General features: G+C 50.6%; 1 protein-coding gene across 3 annotated transcripts in view; it reads left to right on the top strand.

Annotated features, from left to right (window-relative positions):
* The window catches only part of LOC119953515 (60 kDa lysophospholipase-like), a 161,869-nt gene extending 145,645 nt beyond the window's left edge, over nt 1–16,224 (top strand). For all 3 annotated transcript variants that reach the window (XM_038777890.1, XM_038777883.1, XM_038777897.1), the window contains exon 15: nt 14,564–16,224. The gene's annotated coding sequence lies outside the window, so the exon portion shown is untranslated. The remainder of the gene's footprint in view (nt 1–14,563) is intronic.
* The last annotated feature ends 496 nt before the right edge of the window (nt 16,225–16,720 follow it).

Genomic DNA, 16,720 nt, shown 5'->3' on the forward strand with positions numbered 1-16,720 from the left:
TGATGGATTATTAGAGGAATCTAGGGCACACAGTTTCAGAATAAGGGTCGTCCATTTAAAACGGCGATGAAGAATTTCTTTCCTCAGTGGGTCAGCAATCTTTGGAATTCTCTACACCAGAGAGCAATGGAAACTGGGATTTTGGAAATGTTCAAGGATGAGTTAGACTTTTGATTTGCAATGGTTATGGGGGACAGTTGAGGCCACGATCAAACCAACCACAGGACTAAGATGCAGGACTAGAATATTCAGCCCTTCGAGCCTGATCCGTCATTCAGTAAGGTCATGGCTGATCTAGTTGTGGTCTCATCTTCATTTTCCTGTCTGCCCTCACTTAACCCTCGACTCCTTTGTCGAACAAAAATCTATCTAACTTTGGCTTGACTAAATTCAACCTTAGAATTCCTACAGTGCAGAAGGAGACCATTCGGCCCAATGAGTCAACACTGACACTTGGAAAGAGCACCCAACCAGGTCCATTCCCCTGCTGTATCCCCATAACCTCCACAACCCCACCTAACCTGCACATCCCTGGATATTAAGGGGCAATTTAGCATGGGCAATCACCTAACCCGCACTTCTTTAGACTGTGGGAGGAAACCTGGGCACCTGGAGGGAACCCACGCAGTCATGAGGACACCATGCAAACTCCACACAGATAGTCACCCGAGGCCGGAATTAAACCCATATCCCTGGCACTGTGAGGCAGCAGTGCTAACCGCTGTGCCACCATGCCCAATGACCCAGCCTCCACTGCATTCTGGGGAAGAGAATTCCACACAGCGACAACCCTCTGAGAGAAATAAGCTCTCCGCATCTCTATCTTAAAAGTGACTTTGGGCTGGATTTTCCGTTTCTGCGTTGACGCCAGCGGAGAATCCGGGGATTTCTACGACAAGGAAGATCAGTGCCGCACCTGTACCAATTCCGCTACCAGTGGGGGGCTAGCACCAGTGCCGTGAGGAACACCCATGAAAAATGGTGCGGGATTCGCCGGGTCCGTGATCGACACTCACAGGGCTGACAGTCTGCAGCCGCGCAGAAACATACACTTCCCCTCTCCCCCCCCAACACACACACTTATCAAAGCCAAAAAGATGCAGACAGGTTGTGCTGGAGCGCCCATACAGCTGATGGGTCGGCTGGGGCCAGAGTGCACCCAGGGGGGTCACCCGTATGACCCAGGGCACCAGGTTTAAAGCGGGCTGCCAGTGGCATGCGCAGCCATATGACTGCCTTGCCGGCTGCGGTAATGGTGTTGCGTACCCGCCCCACCCCGACCCCACAGACCACCTCCTGGCCACCACCCCCCACTACTCCCCCTGGCAGAAGCCCCCCAGCCAGCGGCACAACTGTTGGCGAAGTACGGTGGTGCTGGATACTATCCATACGCCCTCTCTCCGCAGCCACCATGCCAGGTTCACGGTTTTTGAGAGCACACGTGGGGAACTCGGCCCATCGGAGGTGGAGAATCATAGGAGGGCCACGGTGTTTAAAATATGCATGTCGTGCATCGCATTGACGCCGTTTCCGAGGTGACGAAGCATCGCGATTTGGCGAAAAACAGGTGCCTGTCACGATTTTGGCGTTGGAAGCTATTCTCTGCCCAATCGCACGCCCCGAATTTGGCGTCGGCTAACGGAGAATCAAACCCATTTTCATTAAACTGTGTCCCCCTACTCCTTGTTGTTCCCCCCCAACAAACGTAAACAACCTCCTGGCATCCACCCTACCAAGTCCCCTCATGATCTTATGTGTTTCAATCAGGCCACCTCTCATTCTTCTAAACTCCAATGGGCATAGGCCCAAACTGTTCAACCTTTCTTCATAAGATAACCCCTTCATCTCAGGAATGAGTTGAGTGAACCTTTTCTAAAGCAATTATATATTTTTTCCCCCCCCAAGTAAGGAGACCAAAATTGGACGCAGAATTCCAGATGTGGGACGGGATTCTCCGATTCCCAGGCTTTGTCCGGAGGATCCGTGGCGTTTTACGTCAAAAATATCGGCGCCACCCTAGCACCGATCCTCCGACTGGTGAGGGGCTAGCAGCTGTGCCTCAAACACAGCCGGAGAATTGCTGGGTCCGTGACCGCGTATGCGCACGACGACGACCTGCAACAGTCGCGATGTACAACATGGCTACGACCATGCGTGGACCCGACCTGCCAGATAGTGTCCCCCTGTCCACCCCCCACCAGTCCCCCCCAGATTCGCGACTGCTGAGACCACACGTCAACCACATGATCGGGAACTCGGCCCATCAGGGGCAGAGCATCGGGGGAAGAGCCTTCTGGTGACGTCCTGAGGCCGCCCCAACGGCGTGCGACACTCTCTTCGATGTTGCCGTTTTGGAGGGGACGTCACCTACCAACACATGCGCCGCCCCCGCTTCCATCGTAAAAAGGGATTGTTCGCCCAATCGCGATTGCAAAATCGGCTCACACTCTCTCACTGAGGCTCTTTACAACTGCCCTCCTTTAATAGTCCATTCCTCTTTGCAATAAAAGCCAACTTCCATTTGCCACCATAATCACTTGTTCCAGTATATACTAACTGTGGTGCATTATAAACCTAGTAATTCACACTGTGTTGTATTACATGTATTGTGTCCTCGTGGGCTCTGTATACGAGCCGTTGCGCGGCTCTGCCCATAGGGGGAGATGAGGAGTTTGTACTGGGCTCCGCCCATGGCTCTGCCCATGGCTCCTCCCACTAACTGGAAGTATAAACGCCTCAGCGGTCGCTCTCGCACCCACTCTGAATCAGGCAGGGAGACCAGTCGCCTTTTTCTCCCGAACCGTCTCCGCTTCGGAACTTCGACACTCCTCCGTCGAAAAGGAAGCACAAGCCATCGTGGAAGCTATACGACACTGGAGGCACTACCTCGCAGGTAGAAGGTTCACCCTCATCACCGACCAAAGATCGGTTGCCTTCATGTTTGACAACTCACAAAGGGGCAAAATTAAAAATGATAAAATCCTGCGGTGGAGAATCGAACTCTCCACCTACAAATACGATATTATGTATCGACCGGGGAAGCTCAATGAGCCCCCAGATGCCCTGTCCCACGGCACATGCGCCAGCGCACAAGGTGACCGCCTGAAAGCCTCTGCCACCCGGGGGTCACCCGGCTCGCCCACTACATCAAAGCCCGAAATCTGCCTTTCATCGATGAGTTCTCCCGCTTCCCGTTTGCCATCCCATGCCACGATATGACCTCCCACACAGTCATCAGAGCCCTGCACAGTATCTTCACCCTGTTCGGTTTCCCCAGCTACGTACACAGCGACAGGGGTTCGTCCTTTATGAGCGACGAGCTGTGTCAGTACCTGCTCGACAAAGACATCGCCTCGAGCAGGACTACCAGCTATAACCCCAGGGGGAACGGGCAGGTGGAGAGGGAGAACGCGACGGTCTGGAAGACCGTCCTACTGACCCTCCGGTCCAGGAATCTCATGACCTCCCATTGGCAGGAGGTCCTCCCTGACGCGCTCCATGCTATTAGATCCCTCCTATGCACCGCCACCAACCAGACCCCTCACGAGCGGCTATTTGTTTTTTCTAGGGGCACTACCACGGGGGTTTCGCTCCTAGCTTGATTGAAGACACCGGGCCCGGTTCTCCTCCGGAAGCATGTCCAGGCACACAAAACTGATCCACTTGTAGAAAGAGTGCTCCTACTCCACTCGAACCCCCAATACGCTTCCATCGAATACCCTGACGGCCGTCAGGACACTGTTTCCCTCCGGGACCTGGCGCCTGCAGGATCCAACTCTACCACCACTACTGCCGAGGTACCCCCCACGCTACACCCCACCCAACCCTCCGCGCCCTCGCACCTATCGGTTCACTGCCCATGCTCCGCGCCCACGCGCCTATAAGTTTCCTGCGCTCCCCGTCGCACCAGTCAGGTACGAAGCTCGGACCGAATCACCCCCGGAGTCCACCATCGTACCCTCGCCGACGGACCCCACCCAGCCACCCGAAGAGGCTGCAACCCCGGTGCTCCGCCGATCCCAAAGGACGACTCGGCCGCCTGACCGACTCAATTTGTAGACCCATCACCCCCGCCGGTCTTGAGTTTTTACAGGGCGTGAATGTGGTGAATTATATAACTAGTAATTCACACTGTGTTGTATTACATGTATTGTGTCCTCGTGCGCTCTGTATATGAGCCGTTGTGCGGCTCTGCCCATATGGGGAGATGAGGAGTTTGTACTGGGCTCCACCCATGGCTCCTCCCACCAACCGGAAGTATAAAGCACTGCAGTCGTAAGCCTGCTCTTAGTTCATCTCGTCGCAGGCAGGCTCAGTTGTAAGACTATTAAGACCACGGTTTACTTCCAATGACGTGTCTTGTGAGTTGATGGTCTCATCACTAACTTTGTGATTAATGTGCCAGGACACCCAAATCGCTCTGTATCACTGAGTTCTACAATCACACTCCATTTAAATAGTTTACTGCTTTTCTATTTTCCTGCCAAAGTGGACAAGTTCACATTTTTCAAAATTATACTCCATCTGACAAATTTTTGCCTCCTCACTTAACCCAACTATATTCCTTTGCGGACTCTCTACCTCCTCTGATAACTTACTTTCCTAACTGTCTTGGTGTTTTCAGCAAATTTAGCTATCATACATTCGTGGCGCGATTTAACAGGAAAATTAACTGGGCGCGTTTCGCAGGGCGTTTCCAGCGGCTGCAAGGGCTCCTTGCAGGTTGGGTTCCATTTTGCCTGACTGTCTTGATCTCCCCCGTCAGCACCCTCTCCTGTTTTCGACTCTTCTCCCCCCCCCCCCCCCATAAATCTCGGGGAGGCCCCGGGAATACCCCCTTCACCTCCCCTCCACATGGTAAGGTCCCCCGGGTCCGATCCCTGGCAGTGTCAGCCTGGCAGACAACACCATGGCACTGCCATCTTGGCAGTGCCCCTACCAGCCTGGCAGTGCTACCCAGGCACCCTGGCAGTGACAGATTGGCAGTGCCAAAGTGCCCAGCTGCCAGAGGGACTTCCAGGGTGCCACACTGCCCTGCCTCAGCTACCCAGAGATCTCTAATGACCCACGAGCATCCCCCCACCCCACCCAGGTGCCATTACAACTGGTCCACGTTTGTGGAAACCAGTACTAAACGGCGCGCTGGCGAGGGTTCCCGGCACATATGTTAGGGGATGTCAGGAAAATCCCGCAAACACATATTTAAATGAGCTTCTGATCTAGATCATGCCCAGTGAAAGCGAGGTGTTTCAAGTGTCACAAATCTCGCGAGAGGCTTCTCTCGAGATTCAAAGGCCTCGTCCAGACATCAAGTTGGGCACAACGTGACCGTTAAATGCACCCTTGGTCTTTTCATCTAGGTCATTGACATAGATTGTAAATAGTTGAGGTCCCAGCACTAATCTCTAAGGCACTCCATCAGTTACTGCTTGCCAACCCAAAAAGGTCAATTTTTCCCTACTTTGTTATCTTTTTTAAAAAATTACCAATTAAGGGGCAACTTAGCGTGGCCAATCCATCTACCCTGCACATCTTTCGGTTGTGAGGGTGAGAGCCATACAGACACGGGGAGAACGTGAAAACTCCACACATGCAGTGACCCGGGGCCAGGATGGAACCCGGGTCCTCAACACCATGAGGCAACAGTGCTAACCACTGCGGCACCGTGCTGCCCTGCTTTCTGTTATCTCACCAATCCTTTATCCATGCTAAAAGGTTACATCCTACTCCATGCACTCTTACCTTGGGTAGTAAACCATGATCTTATTGAGTGGTGGAGTAGGCTCAATGGGCGGAATGGTCTACCTGCTCCTATGTTCTTTTTCGTTAAAACCAGGTTGGTAAACTAAAAACTCACAAAACATTAAACTTAGCATTGGTTTAAGAACATACAATGAACCACTTTGCTTGTAAGTAATTCTATTCAAAATGGATCCAAAATTTGCGAGAGAAAGTTTCAGGAGAAGCAAAATCAAGGCTGGGGATTGATTGCCACCAACGTGACGCTAAGCCATGTAGATTTACCTAGACCAAGGATGAGTTCTTGGTTTATAAATGTGAATATGGGGCAGCACGGTGGCCTAGTGGTTAGCACAACCGCCTCACGGCGCTGAGGTCCCAGGTTCGATCCCGGTTCTGGGTCACTGTCCGTGTGGAGTTTGCACATTCTCCCCGTGTCTGCGCGGGTTTCGCCCCCACAACCCAAAAATGTGCAGAGTAGGTGGATTGGCCACGCTAAATTGCCCCTTAATTGAAAAAAATAATTGGGTAGTCTAAATTTATAAAAAAAAAATAAAAAAAAAAATAAATGTGAATATTAATTTCCTACTCCCTGTAATCTGATGCATCAGAGTTCTGAATGCTTCCTGGTTGACTTTAGCCCAGTTTCTATTTTGGTAATTAGCAACAGCTTTGATGTCATTCAGGTGCGACCATTCCAGAGAAAGGAGGAGCATGTTCTGAATTGTTAGTGTTGGTTTCTGGATGTGTGCTACGTGTTGCAGGTCAGGCAAAACCTGATGAGCATGGTGCTTTCCGAATACCAAGTATGACCCAACCCTGTTGAAGAATTAGCTTAACAGTGCCCATCATCATGTTCTTCATAGGCCGAAGGGAGGAACTGCATTCAAATTCATTTGTAAAACTATGGTATAATTGGGGCCTACGTTAAAGGCAGAAGCAAAATATAAAGGCTTATGGGGACATCATGAAAATTCTTTCACGTGAAGAGAGAGATTGGGCTTCCTCGCTTGTGATTATCTTGTGACATTGCCTGCACCAAAAGTATATAGGGCGGATCCGTTTCTCCTGGTAAGGGGTGATGGTGGTGAAGTGGTAATATCACTGGTAACTTCGAGGCCCAAAAGAATGATCTGGAGTCCTGGGATCAAATCCCGCCTTGGCAGCTAGCGGAATTTAAGTTTAATGAATAAACTTCAATCAATTATTAAACTGGAATTTAAAGCCAGTCCAAGAAACTATCATCGATTGTCTCAAAAACTCATCTAATATCCTTTCGGGTAGGAAATCTGCCATCCTTACCTGGTGTGGTCTGCATGTGTGAATTGCTGCCTCACGGTGCAGAGGACCCGGGTGCGATCCTGGCCCCGGCTCACTGCCTGTGTGGAGTTTTCACGTTCTCCCCGTGTCTGTGTGGCTCTGCATGTGACTCCAGACACACTGCAAGATGGTTGACTCATAAAAGCCCTCTGTAAAAGTAATGAAAAAGTGAAAGATAATCAATGCATTTTGCTTGTCGTTGCTGAGAATTCTTCAATTTAATTGACTGCTTAGCCCACTTGCTGACATCACTGGGACTGCTTGCCAGAGATCCCCTATAGCAGGCACTGGGATTAGATTAATGTCGGGAAAGGTGATATTTGTGGAAAGCTTGCCTCGAGGTCAGTGGCAAGGACTGTGACTTTCCCACTCACCTCAAAATGTGGGCCCTCTGATTTTACCCAGTACCCACTGCTGCATACATGTGGCAATATGCTATAATAAGCTTGTTGTGCTGTGTGGTGGTATGATTTGCATAGCTGTCTGCCATTGGTGCAGAACACCGGCTTACCATTGGCCCTGGTCGGTCATGTGCCTCTCGACCGATTGGTTGAGACCAGTCATGTGACGGCTCTCCGATTGGTCGAGAGGCTGAGTTAACCACGCCTCCATACCGAGGTATAAATAGTCGGAACGCCCGGCAGTCGTCCATTTTATTGTAGTCAACCGCAGGGCTAAGTTCTAGCTTATTAAAGCCTAACTTTTGAATAGCAACTCGTCTCTCGTGCAATTGATGGCTCATCAATTTAATAAGCTAGATTTTTGAAGATGGAGTTCCAGATCAAGCCCGAATGCCTCCGCATCGGCCCGCAAACTCCGAACTCTGCAGAACTTTTTCAACATTGGCTGGCATGTCCCCCCCCACCATGGCACAGAAGCTTCACATCCTCCACTCAAGCGTGGGTATAGCAGCCTACGCGATAATCAAGGAGGAGAAAGATTACGATGCCGCCATGCTAAAGCTGAATGGACAATTCCTTAAACCAGTCAACAGAGTATTCGCCCGACATCTGCTGGCCACCAGACATCAGCTTCCCGGTGAGTCATTAGACCAATTTTACCAGGCCCTCGCCATCCTGGGGAGGAACTGCTCCTGCCTCGCAGTTTCAGCTACGGAGCACATGGAACTGCTGATCAGAGACGCTTACATGGCTGGGATGCAGTCTGCCGCTATCCGCTTAACTGAGGCACGGACTCTCTCCACCTCCCTGGAGGTCGCCGATCTAAACGCCCGCGCCTATGTCCCCAGCCGCACTGCACCATCCTGGGCCTCCTGGCACGCTTCCCCGCCGCTCCCGACCTACCTCAGGCCTGCGCCGCGGGACGCCCCGACAAGTCCACGGGGCCCCGCTGCTACTTTTGCGGGTTCGCGAAACACCCTCGCCCGCGCTGCCCAGTCCGCTCCGCCCTCTGTAAGAACTGCGGGAAGAAGGGCCACTTCTCCACTGTCTGCCAGGCCAAAACGGTCGCTGCGGTTCCGCACAGCGACCAGGGATCCCCACCTACGGGCCCTTGCTGGCCCCTCCTGGACGCCGCGCAACACTCTTCCCCCGGGGCCCCTGCGGCCGGCCTGCGCGCCTCTCTCTCTCCTCCGGGCCCTCCCGGTCCCCTCCTGGATGCCGCACAACTCTTCCCCCCGCCCCCGGGCCCCTGCGCCTGGCCTGCGCGCCTCTCTCTCCTCCGGGCCCCTCCAGCGCAGCGCGCTACTCTCCACTCGCCGCCCCCCGGCCTGCGCGCCTCTCTGTCCCCGCTCCCAGCCACCCCAATCGGCCCGCCGGCACCGCTAATCCCGCCCCCAGCAACCACGAGGGCCCCACGGGCGCCGCCATCTTAGGGCGCCGACTCCATGTGCGGGCCCTGGGCGCCGCCATCTTGGGGCCCCGACTCCACGTGCGGGTCCTGGGCACCGCCATCTTGGGATCCCGACTCCACATGCGGATCCTGGGCACCACCTTCCGGGACTGGCACGCAAGGTTCTTCCAGCATCTACTCGGATGACGACGACGAATACGGATTTTCTCCACGGCTCGCTGCCATTCAGCTCGACCAGTCACGTCCACGCACGCTCGCCAAAACGACAACGCTCATTTACCTCAACGGCCACGAGACGGGCTGCCTGCTGGACTCCGGGAGCACGGAAAGCTTTGTTCACCCTGCCACCTGCTCCCTGTCCATCCTGTAAAACACAAAATCGGGTTAGCCTCAGGTTCGCACTCCATCCGCATTACCGGGTGCTGCATCGCGGACCTCACGGTCCAAAGGAAGGTTTTAAAAAATTATAAATTCCTTGTCCTCCCTGACCTTTGCGCACCGGCACTCCTAGGACTGGACTTCCAGTGCAACCTGCAGAGCTTGACCTTCCAATTCGGCGGCCCTATACCCCCTCACACTGTCTGCAGCCTCGCATCCCTCAAAGTGGACCCCCCTCCTTGTTTGCTAATCTCACCCCCGATTGCAAACCCGTCGCGAGACGGAGCAGACGGTACAGCGCCCAGGACCGGTCCTTCATCAGGTCCGAGGTCCAGACGTTGCTGACGGAACGGGTCATCGAGGCCAGCAACAGTCCCGGGCGAGCCGAAGTGCTGGTGGTCCGGACGGGGGAGAAAAACCGGATGGTCATCGACTATAGCCAGACCATCAACCGGTTTACGCAACTGGACGCGTATCCTCTCCCCCGTGTTTCCGCCATGGTAAACAATATCGCAAAATACAAGGTCTTCTCCACTGTGGACCTTAAGTCCGCTTATCACCAGCTCCCCCTCCGCGCGGGTGACCGCAAATACACCGCGTTTGAGGCAGATGGGCGCCTCTACCACTTCCTTAGGGTTCCATTTGGTGTCACATATGGGGTCTCGGTCTTCCAACGGGAGATGGACCGAATGGTCGACAAGTACGGATTACGGGCTACCTTCCCGTATCTCGATAATGTCACCATCTGCGGCCACGATCAGCAGGACCATGACACCAACCTCCAGAAATTCCTCCAAACCGCAAAACTCCTTAACCTCACATACAATAAGGATGAGTGCGTGTTTAGCACCAACCATCTAGCCATCCTCGGCTATGTAGTGCGTAACGGAGTGATAGGCCCCGACCCCGAACGCATGCGCCCCCTGATGGAACTCCCTCTCCTGGGTTTCTTCGCTTACTACGCCCAATGGGTTCCCAACTACACTGACAAGGCCTGTCCCCTCATTCAAACCACGACCTTCCCGCCGTCGACAGAGGCCTGCCAGGCCTTTAGCTGCATCAAAGCGGACATCGCAAAAGCCACGATGCGCGCCATCGACGAGTCCCTCCCCTTCCAGGTCGAGAGCGACGCATCAGAAGTAGCTCTGGCGGCCACCCTGAACCAAGCGGGCAGACCCGTGGCCTTCTTCTCACGAACCCTCCAGGCTTCCGAACTCCGCCACCCCTCTGTGGAAAAGGAAGCCCAGGCCATAGTCGAACCGGTGCGACATTGGCGGCACTATTTGGCCGGCAGGAGGTTTACCCTCCTCACAGACCAACGATCAGTAGCCTTCATGTTTGATAATGCACAAAGGGGCAAGATTAAGAATGACAAGATCTTACGGTGGCGGATCGAGTTGTCCACGTACAACTATGAGATCGTGTATCGTCCTGGGAAGCTCAATGAGCCTCCTGATGCCCTGTCCCGCGGTACCTGAACCACCACCATCGGCTGAACCGACGTCACCTACTCCACTGCGGCAGTCTGCCAGAACGTCACGGGCCACGAAAAGACTGATCGAATTGATCTAAATTTCAACAGCTCCATGGACTTTGTTAGGACTTTGTGTACTATTGCTAATTGTCTGGGCCAGTGGGAAGCCAAAAATGTAATTAAAGAAAAGGAAAGAAAAGTTTTGTTCTCCCGGCTGCTACTCATACCACCAGTTCTCTCCCCCCCCCACCGCCCCACCGCCCCCAGCTCTCGTTGATACTCCCCCCCCACCGGCTTCTTTCTCCGCAAGGGGTGAATGTGGTGGTATGATTTGCATAGCTGTCTGTCATTGGTGCAGAACACCGGCTTACCATTGGCCCTGGTCGGTCATGTGCCTCTCGACTGATTGGTTGAGACCAGTCATGTGACGGCTCTCCGATTGGTCGAGAGGCTGAGTTAACCACGCCTCCATACCGAGGTATAAATAGTCGGAACGCCCGGTGGTCGTCCATTTTATTGTAGTCAACCGCAGGGCTAAGTTCTAGCTTATTAAAGCCTAACTTTTGTATAACAACTTGTCTCTCGTGCAATTGATGGCTCATCATGCTGTTCAATTTGTCATCTGTTCTACCTGTTCTTCCAGCTGCTATGCTTTCAAAGCAACTATTCTGGTTCTGAAAGTCAGTGGATTGTTATCCCCATGATTACATCAGGATCACATTCTCCAGCGTATAAACGTCCCAGAGTTTGCAGAGTTCCAGGATACCAATTCATCTGCTGAGATAGTAGCTACCTCTATGGATGCATCTCCAGGATTTGCCCCACCATGAGGCAGATACTTAATACTGCCGTGTCGAAGACCCCAAAATGCTCCATTCAGTCTTGTATTTAAATGCAATTTTTAAAAAATGTCTAACACAGGTCTTTCCAACCTTTTTGAGAGGGGCCAATGAGCAAATTTTGAAAAGATAAGGTTTGCCTCAACATTGAACATGAATTTCAATTTTAAAAAAGTCTTGAGGTATGAAAAGCAATGACTTGCTGAGCAAAAACACAATGTCAAAGTAATAAATTGGTAATTTTTAGAAATGAGTAATAAGTAAAGGTGATCATTCAAGTCTGAGAGGGTGAATGTTTGTGTGTCTGTCTTATTCCCAGTCTTGGTGCACAATCACCCTCCCCACACCCACTGTGAGAGTGGGTGAGTGTGCATGTTGATGTTGGACAGTGAATGTGCAAACTGAGGCTGGGAGTAAGCCAGACTTATGCACCCTGTTGAGTCTCTCACTCACACATGTTATGGGGCTGGTTTAGCTCACTGGGCTAGATCGTTGGCTTTTAAAGCAGACCAAGCAGGCCAGCAGCACGGTTCGATTCCCGTACCAGCCTCCCCGGGCAGGCGCCGGAATGTGGCGACTAGGGGCTTTTCACAGTAACTTCATTGAAGCCTACTCGTGACAATAAGCGAATTTCATTTTTCATGTTCACTCACTCACTCACACATGTTCACTCACACACTCACGGCCCCAGGCTCCGTTCTTGCATCAGCTACCCAAGCCTGGCTCTGCCCCCCCCCCCCCCCCCGGCCCCGTTTTCCTCCGGGCCTTGCTCTTGCTCCAGCCAGTGGCCTCTCACCCCAGCCCCACTCTTACCAAGGTCCCACTCTCGCCTTGGGATAGCTCTACACGCATAGCCCTGCACTCACTGAAGCTCCACATGACTCGTTCCAGCCCCGGTCCAACTCTTGCCCTTGATCCCACTCCCCCCACATATTCCCAAATGTGCCTAGCAGCAGCAAATGTAGGGAGGAACCAGTCTCTGATTGGATGAGCAGCTTTAAAACATTTTTCAAATCTAAGTCAGTTGTCAATCCAACGAGTTTGGAGGGCCAAATCCAAAGGGGTTGGAGGCTGAAATCTGGTCCGTAGGCCACCAGTTGGCAAGCCTGGTTGAAGCTGTTCTTCAATTCCAAGTTGCTACCTTCAGCTAGACACTTCTGATTATGACCTACATGTTCTCTTCTGAAGACAAGTCCATACCGCTTCTTTAGCTCTGCAGAGATAGAGAGACAAGACTCTTGGTTGTGTATGTTCCAACCCCTTGACACCCATCTGGCATTATTGGCTTTGCAAGAGAAAGGAGGTGGTTCTGTCGCTTAAAAGGCTGACCAGGAACTTCAGATTTGGTGGGAACACAGCAAACTGGAATCCCTGCCTATTTCAGGTCCGTTATACTGAATTCTCCTGGAGTTTGGCAGGAGTCTGATAGATTCTTTGAGTTAGTTCAGGATAACTTAATTTTAATCTTAGTGCATACTCAAACTTGACATAGAATCATAGAATAGTTAAAGCACAGAATGAGGCCGTCATATCTCTGCTCTCTTGGCAAGAACAACTTGCCTAGTCTGACACTTGCGCCTTTACCCCATAACCCTGCAAAGTCTTTTCCCAACAGATAATTTTCCAATTCTAGTTTGACGGCCTTGATTGAATCTGCATTCACCACACTTTCAGACAGCGAATTCCAGATTCTAGCCTTCAGCTTCATAAAAATGATTTTTCTCATGTTGCTCATTTTCCTAATCACTTTAAGACCATGTCCTTCGATTCCTAATCCATTCCCAACAGGCAGTTTCTCCCGATCTACCCGGTCCAGACCCGTTCATGATTTTGAACATCAGCTATCAAATCTCCTCTCAATCTTCTACTGGGAGAACAGCCGCAATTTCTCCGATCTATCCACTTTATATGTGAAATTCCCTTATCCAATAACCAGTATAAGACCATAAAACATAGGAGCAGAATTAGGCTATTCAGCCCATTGAGTCTGCTCCGCTATTCCATCATGGCTGATATGTTTCTCAGCCCCATTCTCCCCATAATCTCTGATCCCCTTATTAATCAAGAACCTATCTATCTTTGTCTTAAAGACATTCAGTGACTTGGCCTCCACAGCCTTCTGCGGCAGAGTTCCATAGATTCACCACTTCCTGGCTGAAGGAATTCCTCCTCCTCTCTGTTTTAAAGGATTGTCCCTTCAGTCTGAGGCTGTGCCCTCGGGTTCTAGTTTGTCCCACTGGTGGAAACTTCCATTCCAGGTTCACTCTATCTAGGCTTCGCAGTATTCTATAAGGCCTCGCAGTATTCTGTAAGAATTTGCACATAGGCTCATAGATTAAAAAGTAACTTATCCTGAATGAATTGGAGGATTTAGACAGACTCTTGCCGAACTCCAGTACAACCGAATACACATGGGTACTCAACATCTCAAAAAACAATTAACCCATCAGCAAATTATTCAGCCACAGAAGCATCCTTATCATTGAAAAGATTTAAAAGAAAATCTGGTTTGAGATTTGATAACTTGAAGCAAAGTGAATGTTGCATGGAAAGTGCATTATTCTGATCGTCATAATGTTAACGCTATGCTTGCTAGAATTAATGCAGTGATATCTAGGATTCAGACCATTGTCGAAAATGGAAGTACCACTTGATGTAGCTGAGGTTTGGGGTGCACAGTACTATCTGGTCACTGTCCTTAATGAATTCAAGTATTGCACAGCGCAGTATTAGAGTGCTCTCATTGAACTGATGATTTCCATTGCTGGCTAGCTATGCTGAATCCTTCAATAAGATCAGTGAGCATGACATATGATTTAGTGTGGTGCGAAACACAGACCCTTTTCCCCCCAAACTAACTTAGTGTGATAAGAAGCAGATTTTTGTGCTTTCGTTATCGTAACTGAAGATTTCCAGCTGTCTAGTACTTTTCTGAAGTTTTTATTGATTTTTTATAACCTCAAGAACTTGGGATTCATCTGATTGCGTTTCTGTTTTTCAGCTTTCAATGTTCCCGTGTCAAGAAAAATGACAGATTTGCATTCTGCAGCAATCGTATCATCAAATCTCAAAGCTCAATAATGTTAAACGATTAACTTTAGCCTACTACAAGATTAACTCTTTTTCAAAAACTAGATATAATGCAAGATTGATTTAAATGCAATGGCGATCATATTTTGATCGATTTGTAAAATTGCCAAAACCGAGTAATTTGGATGAGGAGCACAGAAGGATGGTCTGCATTGGACAATGCAAAGGAGTCACAACACATGGATGGCTGGTGTCATTTGGAGCTGGGGCTAGAGGTTTTGAATTAAGACCTATTTTTTAGATCGCCTGCTGGAAGTGATCACCATTGCTCTCACTTCACACTGTTGTGGAGGATTTATTTCCTTTATTTTCATCAAATTTAACCAATCATTAATCTCCACCTTTTTGCTTTCATGGAATCCCTACAGTGCAGAAGGAGGTCATTTAGCCCATTGGGTCTGCACCAACCCTCTGAAAAGAGCACCCTTCCTAGGCCCAATCCCTCGCCCTATCTCCGTAAGTAACCCCATAACCGACCTAATCCTTTGGGCACTTAAGGGGCAATTCAGCATGGCCAATCCACCTAACCTGCACATCTTTGGACTATTGGAGTAAACCAGAGTACCTACCTGGAGGAAACCCAGGCAGTCACGGGGAGAATGTGCAAACTCCACATAGTCATCCGAGGTGTAATAAACCACCATTCATCTTGTTAACCCTTCTGTCCACTTTTCAGTGAACAGTGCAAGACTGGGACACATCTATGATGGCAAGCTGAACAGGATTTCATTATCTAGTGTCGCTTAGCTGGAAATATAGGCCAAAACTTCACATTACTCCACTGGCGGGATTGTAGATGGCATGAAATTGAAGGGACGGTTTTACGCTGGGGTTGGCAAGGCCTTGGACCGGCAACCCACTCTTGTCCAAACTGAGGCCCTGACTGCTTCCTGTCCAGCATCAATCTTTAGGCTGGCTGGCAGGAGGATTTCCCTGGCGTCGGGCAAGCCCGAAAAAGATCAGCACTAGACCTTGGGCAGGAAGTGAGGGGAGAGGCGCCTTCATTAGAAGCATCCTTCTGACTGTGGGCTTGAGGTCCAGTGACCACTAGACCACCTTCCCCTCCTCAGCCGTTCCCCTGACACCCCAACCCAACCCCCGCCCACCCCCTGGTGTTCCCTACCCTCTCCACCCTGGGATTCCTTAAATTGACTCGATTCTGTGGTTTAAGGGGTTAGGCTCAGGCACGTTGAAGCTATTCCTCTTCAATCTATTGCAGCTCTTGTCGCTGCAGGGACTGGAGAGATGCTAGCCAATCAGATTGTCCAGAAATTCTCTAATATGCGATTTCTGAGCGAGGGAGTGGAAGGCCCACCTGCAGCCACAGAATGCTGACTGGAGTGGGAAAAGCTGCGGAGCATTCAAAATCGGCAGAGATGTGTTCCCTGCAGACTCTTCGGATGGCGAGAAACGAAATCCCACCATCTGAAAAATTCACGCAATCTGAAAAATTCATGCCATGTCAGCAAGTTTTCTGTGTTTTGTTGTTGTACTTCCTGCATTTGTATTTCATCTTTTGATGATTCATTACCTTGCTTGAAAGCTTAAATGAATTGCAATTCTAAAAAGCCACTTACCTGTCTGCCTGTGGATATGTTGTAAATAAAGTAAATTCGCCATTGTCCCAGATGACCATAGGCTGCTTTCCCCTTTGAGGGGCAGAACTGACTGGTGGTGGTTTAACCTGAGGATCACCACGCCTCAGACAAGGGACAAGGGTGAGAAAGCAGGGCCTTCATGAATAACCTCAGCCGGTACAGGAATTAAACCCACATTGTTGGCCTAATTCGGCATCATGAACCAGTTGTCCAGCCAACTATATTGTACAATCAACATTACCACCAGCAAGGTTTCTTAGAGATTAGTTTCTACTCAATATTACATTTTTATCAAAACATAATTTTTGCATAACCATTGACAACATTTAACAAAACAAGGTGAATGTTAACATCATATAAAGAAAAAACAACAAGAATTCACAACACCCCCCCTCTCTCCCCCCCCCCCCCCCCCCCCCCCCGACTTGCTGCTGCTGCTGACATTTTACTGCTCCCCTAGAAAGTCGAGC

This window comes from Scyliorhinus canicula, chromosome 2 (assembly GCF_902713615.1).
Source record: "Scyliorhinus canicula chromosome 2, sScyCan1.1, whole genome shotgun sequence".
In the NCBI taxonomy this organism is placed as follows: domain Eukaryota; kingdom Metazoa; phylum Chordata; class Chondrichthyes; order Carcharhiniformes; family Scyliorhinidae; genus Scyliorhinus; species Scyliorhinus canicula.